We start from the raw sequence: 12,321 nt of genomic DNA, 5'->3' as shown, positions 1-12,321 counted from the left end.
CACTCATTTTTCTGTTGGATAACTGGTCTTTTTCTTATGGATTGGTAAAAAGTTATTTATCAAGGAAAATAGTCCATGATCTATGATATGAGTTGCAGATATTTCCACCTTGTCATATATTTTTTTTCCACTTTGTTTATGATATTTTTTTCCAGAAAGAATTTTTTCAAGTCCGATTGATCAATATTTTTTCTGTATGCTTCTGCATTTTGTGTCATATTTAAAAAGGAATTTTTCACTAAGACTTTTTGTTTTGATCCCATGATTTTTTCTATACAGGAATTAATTTTACTGTAAAATATGACATTACTTTTTTCCAGGTGCCTATCCAACTATACCAACACCATTATCTAGTGAATTACCTATCTTTCCCTACGCTGACTTGAAATGCATCCTTTATCATATACGAGGGGCTTCCCAGGTGGTGCAGTGGTAAAGAATCCGCCTGCTGAAACAGGAGACGCAAGAGATGTGTGCCCGATCCCTGAGTCGGAAAGATCCCTTGGAGGAAAAAATGGTAATTCACCCCTGTATTCTTACCTGGAAAATCCTCTAGACGGAGGAACCTGGCAGGACTGGGGTCCATGGGGTCACGAAGAGTCAGACAGGACTGAGTGACTGAGCATACACATCATATACTAAGTTTTCATTTGTATCAAAATAATTATCTTTTGATTATGTTACTGTCTTCTGCCTCACATTTCCCAATCCATGTTTTGGGGTTTTTTTTTATGCACAGCTCCTATATTCACTAAATTGAGAGCATTAGAAAAGTACAAAATGAGCTGCAACTTTTACCTTTGAGTTGTTAACATAGTCCAGCCAAAGCAACAAAACTAACACATGTACAGCAGAGGACTGTAACTAGGGCAGAAGGGGGAGATCATATGAGCTGAGTAGTTACAGGTTTTTTCCTCCATGTGTCTTGTTCGAAGCTAATTCTTCGCTGAGTTCTTTTAAGTGTTTTTCCATTATAAAGTTAATGCATATTCACTATCTTACTTTTTTTTAATCTTACATTTTTAGACAAATATCAGAGTGTACAAGTGAAATGAGAATATTTTTCCCTCACTTTCTCTCAATTCCCACTCTGCAGAGAAATTAGCTTTCCTAGAGGGCTCTGGATTCCATCTTCTCTTATAAGCTGGCTTCATCAATTATTCTTTCTCTCTCTCTGTCTCTGTCTTTCTCATTTTCAGCTTCATTCTCTGCTGGCTTTCTCTGCAGTCTGTAAACATAGACAAGCCTCCAACATGTTAAAAGAAGACATATCACTTTGTCTCTCTTTATCTAATACAGTATGTAACCAAATTCTACCTCATTTAACTTGTTAAATAAATCTAACCCCCACTCCAGTCACTTTCAGTGCTGATCTGGCTCTAATCTTACTGTAGACTGGTCCATTTTGACTGGTATGATACTTCATTATAGCTTTGATGTGCATTTCTCTAATAATTTGTGATGTTAAGCATCTTTTCAAGTGCTTTTTGACCATCTGTCTTCTCTGGAGAAATGTCTTTTTAGAGCCTCTGCTCATTTATTTTTATTGGGTTTATTTTTTATATGCATGAGCTTTCCCTTTCCTTTAAAGCTGCCTCTTTCCAAATGTCTTGAGGAACTTCCACAGAGTAAATACTCAAAAACTGTTTATTGCATGAATGAATTTATTCCTTCCCTTCTCCCACCTTTTTCAATCTCCATCTCTATTTGGTTTTGATGAAATTTTGCACTTATCTTTGACCCTTCTTGTTCATTCTTAGAACAAGTGAACTGTAGATATTGATTCTGTTCTATTTCCTATTTTTTAAACAGCTTTACTGAGGTATAACTTATTTATTTCAATATACATACCATAGAATTCACTTGTTTTTTTATTTGTGGGAAATAAGATCCCACTACACAGCACGTGGGATATTATTTCCTTGACCAGGGATCAAACCCATGTGCCCTGCAGTGGAAGCATGGATTCTTAATTGTTGGACCGCCAAGGAAGTCCCAAAATTCACCTGTTTTTGAGTCCACAAAATCAGATATTTTGAAGACATGTCTATGAAAATCTTTTGCTCATTTAAAAACTGGATTGTCTCTCTTATTAATGAGTTGTAAAAGCTCTTTATATACACTGAGTACAAGTTCTTTTTCAGATATAGGACGTGCAGATATTTTTCCATGGATTTTTTAAAATGTTATCACTGTTGTCTTTGAAGCAAAAAATTTAAATTTTCAATGAAGTCAAATATATCAGTTTTTTTCTTTTATAGGTTTTATTTTTGGTGTCAATTCTAAGAACTCTTTGCCTAACCTAAGTGTTATGAACTGAATGTTGAATGAACTGAATGATTCTGCTTTTCCAAAATTAATTTGTTGAAACTCTACCCCTCAATGTGATGGTATTAGGAGGTGGGGCCTTTGGGGGAGGTGATAAGGATTAGATGAAGTCTAAGGGTGAAGCTGTCATGAATGGATTAGTGACCTGAAAAGAGTCAGAAGAGAACTTGCTTGCTCTGCTCTGTTCTCCACCATGTGAAGATATTACAAGAAATTGACAGTCTGCAAGCTGGAGGAGGGTTCTCACCAGAAACTGAACATTCTGACACCCTGATCTTGGACAATGTATACAATGAAGTATCACACCAGTCAAAATGGACCAGTCAAAAAATCTACAAACAATAAATGCTGGAGAAGGCTTGGAGAAAAGGGAACTCTCTAGCACTGCTGGTAGGAATGTAAATTGGCACAGCCACTATAGGGAGGTTCCTTAAAAGACTAAAAATTGAGCTACCATGTGATCCTGCAATCCCACTCCTGGGCATATATCTGAAGAAAACCCTAATCCGATAAGATAATTGCACCCCAATGTTCATTGCAGCACTATCTACAATAGCCAGGATATGGAAGCCACCTAAATGTCCATCAACAGAGGAATGGAAGTTGTTGTACATATATACAATGGATTATTTCTCAGCCATAAAAAAGAATGAAATACTACCATTTGCAGCAACATGAATGGACCTAGAGACTGTCATATTGAATGAAGTAAGTCAGAGAAAGACAAATATTATATGGTATTGCTTATATGTGAAATCTAAAACAAAAAAGTGCAAATGAATGTATTAAAAAACAGAGAGTCACAGATGTAGGGAAAAAACTTACGGTTACTTGGGGGAAAACAGATGGGGGGAGAATAAACTGAGAGTTTCGGATTGACATATATACACTATTATATATAAAATAGATAACTAATAAGGACCTACCATATAGCACAGGGAACTCTGCTCAACACTCTGTCATGACCTGGAAAATTATTTTTAAAAGAGTGGATACATATATGTTTAACTGATTCACTTTGCTGTGCATCTGAAACTAACACAACACAGTAAATCAACTATAATCCAATAAAAATTTTTTAAAATGAAAGGGAAGACTAAGAGAGAAGACTGGTGATAGGGCAGTTATGAAACCAGGGGCAGGTTCATGATTTCAGTCTTCTTAATGAGCCAAGCAGAGCCATCAGATTATAGTGAGACTGAGGAGAAGCTGGGATAAGAGTGAGTAGTTACGGTGAATTAATCCATAATCCAAGAAACAAATGGAAAATTCTGTTTGAACCAAACTCAGGGTTATAACCTGGGAGACAGTCTCTCAGAGAGATCTGAGAACTGTTTGGAAGAGTAAAGGGGGAGGTCAGTACACATTTAATTCTGGTGAAGGGGGTATCTTTTGCCCTGAATTCCTTTCAAGGGGTACTGTAGGTCAGTGACTGCAGTGGTTAAGGACTTGATTCTCGAAGTTGACAGTGGGCAACATTCTTTATTTTTTGATCACTTCCCTTTCAGTCTTAACTTTTTTAAATATATTTTATTTATTTTATTTGGTTGCATTGAGTCTTAGTTACAGCATGTGAGATCTAGTTCCCTGACCAGCGATCGAACCCAGGCCCCTCCATTGGAAGCATAGAATCTTAGCCACTGGACCACCCAGGAAATCCCCAGTCAATTTTAACCAAGATTTGGGAGGCATTTTGTGACCAATTCATTCTAGGGCACTAGGAATGCTCATTCCCAGGTTGGGTGAGGATTTCACTGATAGGCTACTCGAAGTGCTGTTACTGGACTAGGCCCTGTTAACGAAATAGCCCAAAGCCTCTGGATTGCCTGTCTTGCTAGTCTATGATGGTCCAGGGAATGGCTCCCTCTTGTTACTTCTTCCCATATCTAGAGCTACACTATTATAATCACTGGTCTTATAGGACTATATATTTGGTCAGTCATTTCAGGTCACTTGAGCATCATTTTTATCTGAGGCTCAGTCACACATTTGGCAATGCAAGAAATAATCTTGTAATATAGGCAGAATACAAATAATATAGCTAGTATCATTAATAAGGTCACAAGTCTGTAATTTAGCTAAGGACTTCCATGAGGTATGGCCCAGTAACTCCCTAGGTTGTCTGACCAGTCTGTTCTGCATCAATCACTATTTTTTATTTTTATTATTTATTTGTTTGTTGAAGTATAGTTGATTTACAATGTTGTTTTAGTTTCAGGTGTATGACAAAGTGCACGGATTTTTTTTTTTTTAGATTCTTTTCCAAAATAGCTTATTATAAAATATTGAGTATAGTTCCCTGACCAATCACTATTTTTAAGGGAAATAATATATTGGCATTGTACATAAAGTTCACTGAAGATGTCTCACATAGAAGGCAAGTGTGAGGCCAATATGACCCCTTACAAGACTGAGAAAGAAATGTTATCTTTTAAGGAGTTATATGGCTGGCAGCAGAAGGAAAAAAAGTGATCTTTATGGTTATGCAGGTACTTCTGCCATGCGGGAGATCTGGTTAACACTTGGTCGGACACGACTGAGCGACTTCACTTCTGCCATGGGGGAGGTCTGGTTAACACTTAGTGCAGAGGCACAATTCATACTAGAGGGGAGGGAGGAGGCCCAACAGACAGAAAAAAAATTGTTTAATTTTTTCTTGTCTTGCCTCAAAATGTGAATTCTTATTTTATTAGAAAGAAGGAGCTTTGTTCAGATGGAAGGGTCAGGTTGCATGTGGTCAACAGAGATGGAAAAAGTAGACTGTGGGGAGTTTCATGAAAACCTACAATCTAAGGGTCACAAACTGAAAAGGATCTCCCCTATCCTCACCTCCTCTCTCCTAGAAACAAACTAACAAAAGAACTTCTCCCCCTCAAGTTTACAAGAGTGTTAATGGCTGAACGGCCAATCAACATTCAAGTTCAAAATTTTTAGCCTTTATGGCTAAAGGGTCACCATTCTCTCAATGGTTCACCGTTTCATACTGTAAAAGATACAGTTACATAGCAGATTACCTACTCAACATCCTTTCACTTCTTTCATTTCCTACCGAGGCTCAGTACTGTCTGTTCAGATATCATCCTTCCCACACAAGTCTCAGGTCTAGAGGCAAACCCTATTAGGTCTCAGTAAATTCCAGTGATTGTATTTCATTGTCAATGGCTGGTTTAGAGATGGGCATCTCACCCAGTTCTAGCCAATGAGAGGTGAAGGGGGGTCTACGAGGACCTGAGAGAAAGGCGTTCGCTATTTTTTGGAGAAGTCTCTTGTTTCTCTGGACATGGTTGTATCTGAAAATAACACCTGGAAATCACAGTCACTTTGTGGCCGGCCTGAGGGTGATGCTGATCATAATGAGGACAGAACAAAGAGAAGCACAGAAAGATGGAGACAGAATCCTGGTGTACTGCAAACAGAGCCTGTCCTACCTTTGGACACTTTGTTACATGAAACAACAAATTTTTCCATTTTTAAGCCGATATAAGTGGAATTTCCCTATTTTTCCCCCAGCCCCAAATTCCTGTAAACAACAGAACATACCTCTTCCATTGGCCTCTTTCATTTCTGGACCTGATAGGGACTATGTGTGTTTTAAGGATAGACCCAAAGATGTCTGGAAGAGATTGATACAGTGGACAGAGCAAAGTACAAGAGACTGAGGAAGGGTAGGCAACTGACAAGGGCAGCACAAAGCTGTGGACTTTGGAATCTAGGGCTGGGTGGAGTTCTGCAGAGCCTGAGGGAAGCTGAGTCAAATAGGAGGGGCTGCGCAATGAAAAGTACTAGAAAGGTTGGCATCAGAAGGAAGGTCCGGCAAGTTGTGACAGGTGTGCTTGGGAGAAAACAATAGAGCAGTTTGGTTAGAGAAGGGAAATGCTGAGTTAAAAGGTCTCGGAAGTTTAGTAAGTCCCAGTGATGATGAGATCCAGCATCTGAACTTTACAGACCAAGACTGATAGAGATGAAGTCCACAAAGTCAAAAAAGCTATGAAGCCTTGTGAAACTAAGGAGTCTGGAGGAACAGTAGCTCAGATGTTGAAAGATCCTGAGAACACTGACTGATAAGGGACAACAGGGAGAAAAAACTCAGCCAGATCCTAAATTCATTTTAGGTATGAAATGCTTAGTATGGTTTTGGCCAGTTGCATTAATAATTTGAAGAAGAAAATGTAAAACGATGGAATTAATATTATATGTTTAGAAAGAAGTAGAGAAAAGGTACAGAGGACAAAAGTGATGAAAGATTAGAGCATTTGATTTTTTTAAGTCAGAAAAAAGTTCCTGTATGTTCCTATAAGAAAATAAAGAAAAAAGTTCCTGTAAGAAAACGAAAACAAAACAAACAAAAAATTGGCAGTGTGTGATCAAGACAGGATTTTCTTTAAACTGAATGAATGATCCTTGTTCCTAACCTAGATACGTGTGATTATGGATCCAGGAATCTTTCAGTTTCTGATAGGAACTCTTAGGTTGGCAAAGTCCATTAGGGCTGCCATCTTGACCTTGTTAATAGTAGCATTACGTGGCTGGGACAGTGAAATTACCATGTGCCTCAATGCTGAAAAGGAAATCTTAACTAGAGCCAAACATTTGTCATCACTGTTATTAAACATCTGTTGATTCCACTGTTCCTCTTTCCTGTTATTAGACACTGGGTACTACATAATTTTCATATTTGGCATCTGATGGATTCTTCAACGAAAAGAAACTTAGAGGCATCCATTATTTCTGATAATGGACCATAATAAAATGGATAAAGTAAAATTTTAATGTAACCCTCAAATTTATTTTATCCAAAACCTTTAAACTCTCTTCTCATTTTACCTCTTTTTCCTCCATTCTATACCAAACACTTTCACCCTGAAATTAAAATTGTCAAATAGTAACAAAAGAAATCTTGTGAGATTTACTTTTTCTCTCTCTCATATCCACTGTTTAATATTTGAAAAATAAGCACACGCTCCAAAATAGGGAAAAGACTAACATGAGAAATACATATAAACTTCATATATATGAAAAAACTTGTGTTATGAAAAGTTATCCAAAACTTAAAATAAGGCAAAACATGAGAGCCAAATGTTTTTGCAATATTATACTATAGTATTGTTTAAAATCTTTTCTAAAAATTGTTTAATTTTCTAGGATAATGTATCTGTGTGTTGAGGTTTATTATTTGATTAGAACCCAGACACTATTAACTTGAAAATTTCTGCCCAGTAGAGAAGATAACCTATAGGTTTATTTGCCTATAGGACATTAGCCATTTTTCTATCTTCTAACTTAGCCATCTTATCCTAACATTTTCTGTGAAAACCTATAAACACTTAGTCCTTCAAAATATTTTTGGAACCAGCTCTACCACCTTAGTGGTGCCCTTCATCAGTGAGTTAATAAGTGTTAGCATATCTTCATTTTATATTGGTTATGAGAATTATGTTTCAAAAATTTTGAAAATTATACTTTGACATCTGATAGCCATATGATAAAAGGATTAGCATATTTTTAGAATATCTTTTGAGGCATGCTTTTAATATAATGGGCTGACATTTTTTAAGCTTTCAAATTTGACATTTCCACCTATGAGAGGAGTCGGAACAGGAGGCAGGAAAAAGTGGAAAGTTTGAGGCCAAAAACAAAAGAGGCAAAGTTAAGAAGTTAGACAGCTAAAAACACAATTGCCATATGAGGGGTCACCCCTCTTTGGGTCCCAGCAGGCTCAAGCAAGCAAGTGGTATCACTATCTTTCTGCCCCCATTTCTGAGCAGACCCACCCTCGCATTGCCGAATTGACCAGTGGGACTCCAGAATAAGGGGGCTGGGGCAGCAATCTGGTTGGAAAGGTAGGGGTAGGTAGGAGTCATAGCTAGGAGAATTGTCTTAAAGATAAATAACAAACATATTTTGTATTGTATAGGCCCTTGGCTATATATATAGAGGCACCTTGGCTCTGCCATTCCCCCAAACCATAGTTTGACTCTAAGGGAACTAAGAGATCAACTAGTGCTGCTAAAATTAAAACTAAAACCCCCACTACCATCAGAGGGCAGTATATATTTTTTAATTTATCCAAAGTAGCTTTGACTTGGCCCTGGAAGGATGTTAGCAGTATTTTCTTAAAATTTAAACAAAGTGCCTACATCTACAACAAGGGTGAGTGCAGGGTGAGTCTTACTCAGCCTTTCAATACATTGTTTTTAAATAATCTTTTTAAAATGCTAGGTTTTGTCTGTTATATTTAGATTCATTCATTTTAAACACTTGGTATGTGCCCAGCACTATTCTAGGTAATAGGGATACAGAGGAGAACAAGGCAGACAGGACCCTGCTTTTATGGAGCTTACATTTCAGTGGAGAGAAATAAGTAAATAAAAAAAGTATCATGTGATCATAAATGCTATGCAGATCAATTAAAGTAGGGCGACATGGGGATAATCCTTCACTTAATCATCATTTCCTCCTGCAGAATCTAAAAAAACAAGGGGAAAAATTCTATCAGTCTGATAAAGCCGCAAATGCAGATTTCAAGATTTTACAGATCATGTAACTAAAACACCCATATGACCAAATCACATTTTATAGCATTATATGCTCAATAAATTTTATTTTTTTAATTCATCATTTTTTTCAACCTGTTTTCAATTTTCATCCATTCTTATGTTTGACTTCATTTTCTTCAAAAGGCTAATGAGATGTCACTCTCTGAAGAAGGACCCCAGAGTTATTTTTTCTTCTCACCTTCCTTTAGTTCACAGCCTTTCAGCCATAGCTGAGCCCAAACCTTCCCCTGAGACCACAGAGTGGAGCTTCCGTAACTTGCATGCACAGAAGCAGCTGCAAGGCCAGTAGTCACTGAGACTGACAACTGAAGAAGATCTTCATTTTCCTCCCTGCTCCTTAGTTTCCTCCTTTGTAACATGCAGTGTTAATATCTCTGTCCACCGGGCCAGTATAAAGGTGAAAGATTAAATAATTTTAGATAGTGTACTCAATAAATAGAAGTTCAGAAAAAATGTCTCTCACCTCCACCTCTCACCTAAGCTCCAGATACATGTTAGTAATATTCCTCATGTACAAAATTAACTCTAAAATCCAAGGCGACTAAGGCTGGGAAGTAATAGCCATTGAGAAACGGAATCAAGATTTTTTAATATTTTTCATGACTGGACTAAAACCAACAGGATGAAATACTGAGGAGCTAAAAGTAAAATCCAGCACTTACATTAAGAAATGTCAGCTTGCAAGAGCACAGGATGGGAAAGAATTCACTTAGTAGCAATTAATGTGAAACAGAGGGAGTTTCATAGACAGCAGATTCAGTATGAAGAGACTGGAGAGTGGCTGCCAAGGGAGCTAATGTAATTCCACACTGCACTAATTGAGGCTTCATGTCCAGATCAAGGGGAGGACCTGCCCTCATGCACACCGCCCAGGCCAGATCCTGTCTGGAGCCACGGTCTCTTCCAGGAGTCTCATCTTAAAGGAGACGTCGACAAATTGGAGCATATCCCATAGGGAGTGACCATGTCACAGGAGAATCTACTGGAAGATGTGATGAGGGGTTGCCTGGAAAAGAGAGAATGTTCTCAATGAACATTTATTTAATGGCCTTTCATGTGGAAGAACATAGCAAGATTTCCAGAGGGAAAAATAAGGCACAGTGGATGGAAATTTAGAGAGCAGTTCTCACTTCAGTAAAAGGAAGAATTTTCTGAGGATCAAAGCATCTAGCAATAGGAAGGATGACTGTGAAGTAGTGATCTGGCTGACCCTGAAAGCAATCTAACTAGGCTCTGGATGGGAGGTTAATCAGACCAGTGTTTTTCAAATAGCTCTCTATAGAGTGTCATCCTTGGCAGCTGGGGTTGGGGAGGTGGGGGGCAGGGAATGTTAATTGTTCGCGGGAGACTAAAAGGAAGGAGACTTAGGACTTAAACTGGACTCAGTCAAACCACAGCAGCTCAGCCCTTATGTTTTTAAGTTTAACCTATTTCCGAGTTCCTCTTGAGACATTTCTTAAAACTTCTGCTGCTGCTGCTGCTGCTGCTAAGTTGCTTCAGTCGTGTCCGACTCTGTGCTACCCCATAGATGCCAGCCCACCAGGCTCCCCTGTCCCTGGGATTCTCCAGGCAAGAACACTGGAGTGGGTTGCCACTTCCTTCTCCAATGCATAAAAGTGAAAAGTGAAAGTGAAGTCTCTCAGTCGTGTCTGACCCTCATTGACCCCATGGACTGCAGCATTCCAGGCTCCTCCATCCATGGGATTTTCCAGGCAAGAGTACTCTACTAAAACCAAATTTTGAAAACCACTGGAGATGATGGCTTTGTACATGGAAGAATGGACTGGTTCCAAATTGGGAAAGGAGTATGTCAAGGCTGTATATTGTACCCTGCTACTTAACTTATATGCAGAGTACATTGTGCGAAATGCCAGACTGGATGAAGCACAAGCTGAAATCAAGGTTGCTGGGAGAACTATCAATAACCTCAAATAGGCAGATGACACCACCCTTATGGCAGAAAGCAAAAAAGCACTAAAGAGCCTTTTGATGAAAATGAAAGAGGAGCGTGAAAAAGCTGGCCTAAAACTCACCATTCTAAAAACAAAGGTCATGACATCTGGTCCCATCTCTTCATGGCAAATAGATGGGGAAACAATGGAAACAGTGACAGACTGTATTTTCTTGGGCTCCAAAATCACTGCAGATGGTGACTGCACCCAAGAAATTAAAAGATGCTTCCTTCTTGGAAGAAAAGCTATGACAAACCTAGACAATATACTAAAAAGCAGAGACATTACTTTGCTGACAAATGTATGTACAGTCAAAGCTATAGTTTTTCCAGTAGTCATGTATGGATGTGAGAGTTGGACTATAAAGAAAGCTGAGTGCCAAAGAATTGATGTTTTTGAACTGTGGTGTTGGAGAAGACTCTTGAGAGTCCCTTGGACAGCAAGGAGATCAAACCAGTCAATCCCAAAGGAAATCAGTCCTGAATATTCATTGGAAGGACTGATGCTGAAGCTGTAACTCCAATACTTTGGCCACCTGATGCGAAGAACTGACTCATTGGAAACGACTCTGATACTGGGAAAGACTGAAGGCAGGAGGAGAAGGGGACAACAGAGGGTGAAATGGTTGGATGCATCACTGACTGGATGGACATGAGTTTGAGCAAGTTCCAGGAATTGGTAATGGACAGGGAAGACTGGTGTGCTACAGTCCATGGGGTTGCAAAGAGCTGGACATAACTGAGCAACTGAACTGAACTGAACTAGGTGGTCACCCAACACCCCCTCTCTTAAAACCACAGCTATGAGAGCAGTCTAGAGCAGAGACTAGAAAAATCCTAGCTTAGTCTGAGCTGAGTCACATCTATAGCTTTCTAAATGGTCTCTCCCACCTCACTTACTTATTTATTTATTTATTTTTAAAAGTAGTCTCAATCTTTTGGTTAGTAAGCTTTGAGAAGGCCTGACAACTGGCTGGACATATCAGTTCAGTCCAGTTCAGTCGCTCAGTCGTGTCCAACTCTTTGCAGCCCCATGGATTGCAGCACACCAGGCTTCCCTGTCCATCACCAACTCCTGGAACTTACTCAAACTCATGTCCATCCAGTCAGTGATGCCATCCAACCATCTCATCCTCTGTCATCCCCTTCTCCTCCTGCCCTCAATCTTTCCCAGCATCAGGGTCTTTTCCAATGAATTTGGCTCTTTGCATCAGGTGGCCAAAGCATTAGAGCTTCAGCTTCAACATCAGTCCTTCCAATGAATATGCAGGACTGATTTCCTTTGGGATTGACTGTTTTGAACTCCTTCTGTCCAAGGGACTCTCAAGAGTCTTCTCCAACAGTTCAAAAGCATCAATTCTTTGGCACTCAGCTTTCTTTGCAGTCCAACTCTCACATACAAAATTACTGGAAAAACCATAGTTTGACTATATGGTCCTTTGTCAGCAAAGTAATAATTCTGCTTTTTAATATGCTGCCTGCTGT

This window comes from Capra hircus, chromosome 1 (assembly GCF_001704415.2).
Source record: "Capra hircus breed San Clemente chromosome 1, ASM170441v1, whole genome shotgun sequence".
Lineage (NCBI taxonomy): Eukaryota > Metazoa > Chordata > Mammalia > Artiodactyla > Bovidae > Capra > Capra hircus.
Note: the sequence above shows the minus strand (reverse complement) of the source record.